Source organism: Scomber japonicus, chromosome 3 (assembly GCF_027409825.1).
Source record: "Scomber japonicus isolate fScoJap1 chromosome 3, fScoJap1.pri, whole genome shotgun sequence".
Classification (NCBI taxonomy): Eukaryota; Metazoa; Chordata; class Actinopteri; order Scombriformes; family Scombridae; genus Scomber; species Scomber japonicus.
This window is the reverse complement of record NC_070580.1, coordinates 39,076,810-39,079,390: the sequence shown is the minus strand read 5'-3', so window position 1 is coordinate 39,079,390 and position 2,581 is coordinate 39,076,810. Positions and strand designations below refer to the sequence as shown.

Below are 2,581 nucleotides of genomic sequence, written 5' to 3'. Positions count from 1 at the left end.
GTTAAACAGAAGAGAAGCTGAACAGTAGTTTGTAAAGATGTTTGTTTCAGAAAACGTGAGACGAGACAGATGATTGTTCATATTCTCTCCTCTCATACTGTTGGTCTGAGTGACAGCTACCATCACCTGGTTACCGTGGTAACAGTGGGGGGGGGGGGTGGGTGGAGGCTTTAACTACCATCACCCCCCTCACCTTTATTATTGTTGCCATGACGACGGAGGTGGAGGCAGTGACTTTCACCCAACAGCATGTTTCTAACAGTCCAACGGTGTAACAGTCCAACGGTTGTAACAGTCCAACGGTGTAACAGTCCAACGGTGTAACAGTGTAACAGTCCAACGGTGTAACAGTCCAACGGTGTAACAGGCCAACAGTGTAACAGTCCAACGGTGTGTAACAGTCCAACAGTGTAACAGTCCAACGGTGTAACAGGCCAACAGTGTAACAGTCCAACGGTGTAACAGTCCAACAGTCCAACGGTGTAACAGTCCAACGGTGTAACAGTCCAACAGTGTAACAGTCAAACAGTCCAACGGTGTAACAGTCCAACGGTGTAACAGGCCAACAGTGTAACAGTCCAACGGTGTAACAGTCCAACGGTGTAACAGTCCAACGGTTGTAACAGTCCAACGGTGTAACAGTCCAACGGTGTAACGGTGTAACAGTCCAACGGTGTAACAGTCCAACGGTGTAACAGTCCAACGGTTGTAACAGTCCAACAGTGTAACAGTCCAACGGTGTAACAGTCCAACAGTGTAACAGTCCAACAGTGTAACAGTCCAACGGTGTGTAACAGGCCAACAGTGTAACAGTCCAACGGTGTAACAGTCCAACGGTGTAACAGTCCAACGGTTGTAACAGTCCAACAGTGTAACAGTCCAACAGTGTAACAGTCCAACGGTGTAACAGGCCAACGGTGTAACAGGCCAACGGTGTGTAACAGGCCAACGGTGTAACAGTCCAACGGTGTAACAGTCCAACAGTGTAACAGTCCAACGGTGTAACAGTCTAACAGTGTAACAGTGTAACAGTCCAACGGTGTGTAACAGTCAAACAGTCCAACAGGGAACAGTCCAACAGTCCAACGGTGTAACAGTCCAACGGTTGTAACAGTGTAACAGTCCAACGGTGTAACAGTCAAACAGTCCAACAGGGAACAGTCCAACAGTTCAACGGTGTAACAGTCCAACAGTCTAACAGTCTAACAGTCCAACGGTGTAACAGCCCAACAGTGTAACCGTCCAACAGTGTAACAGTCCAACGGTTTGTAACAGTCTAACAGTGTAACAGTCCAACGGTCTAACAGTGTAACAGTCCAACGGTGTAACAGTCCAACGGTGTAACAGTCCAACAGTGTAACAGTCCAACGGTGTAACAGGCAAACGGTTGTAACAGTCCAACGGTGTAACAGGCCAACAGTGTAACAGTCCAACGGTGTAACAGTCTAACGGTGTAACAGTCTAACGGTGTAACAGTCCAACGGTGTAACAGTCCAACGGTGAAACAGTCCAACGGTGTAACAATCTAACAGTGTAACAGTCCAACGCTGTAACAGTGTAACAGTCCAACGGTGTAACAGTCCAACGGTGTAACAATCTAACAGTGTAACAGTCCAACGCTGTAACAGTGTAACAGTCCAACGGTGTAACAGTCCAACGGTGTAACAGTCCAACGGTGTAACAGCCCAACAGTGTAACCGTCCAACAGTGTAACCGTCCAACAGTGTAACAGTCCAACGGTGTAACAGTCTAACAGTGTAACAGTCCAACGGTCTAACAGTCCAACGGTGTAACAGTCCAACAGTCCAACAGTCTAACAGTCTAACAGTCCAACGGTGTAACAGTCCAACAGTCTAACAGTCCAACGGTGTAACAGTCCAACAGTCTAACAGTCCAACGGTGTAACAGCCCAACAGTGTAACCGTCCAACAGTGTAACAGTCCAACAGTGTAACAGTCCAACGGTGTAACAGTCCAACGGTGTAACAGTCTAACGGTGTAACAGTCCAACGGTGTAACAGTCCAACGGTGTAACAGTCTAACAGTGTAACAGTGTAACAGTCCAACGGTGTAACAGTCAAACAGTCCAACAGGGAACAGTCCAACAGTCCAACGGTGTAACAGTCCAACGGTGTAACAGTCAAACAGTCCAACAGGGAACAGTCCAACAGTCCAACGGTGTAACAGTCCAACAGTCTAACAGTCTAACAGTCCAACGGTGTAACAGCCCAACAGTGTAACCGTCCAACAGTGTAACAGTCCAACGGTGTAACAGGCCAACGGTGTAACAGTCTAACAGTGTAACAGTCCAACGGTCTAACAGTGTAACAGTCCAACGGTGTAACAGTCCAACGGTGTAACAGTCCAACAGTGTAACAGTCCAACGGTGTGTAACAGGCCAACGGTGTAACAGTCCAACGGTGTAACAGGCCAACAGTGTAACAGTCCAACGGTGTAACAGTCTAACGGTTGTAACAGTCTAACGGTGTAACAGTCCAACGGTGTAACAGTCCAACGGTGTAACAGTCCAACGGTGTAACAGTCCAACGGTGTAACAATCTAACAGTGTAACAGTCCAACGG

The 2,581-nt window shown here is 47.7% G+C and overlaps 1 pseudogene; it reads right to left on the bottom strand.

The window, feature by feature from the left end:
• LOC128355424 (amphoterin-induced protein 3-like) overlaps window positions 1-251 on the bottom strand; it is a 2,947-nt pseudogene extending 2,696 nt beyond the window's left edge.
• Window positions 252-2,581: the final 2,330 nt, after the last annotated feature.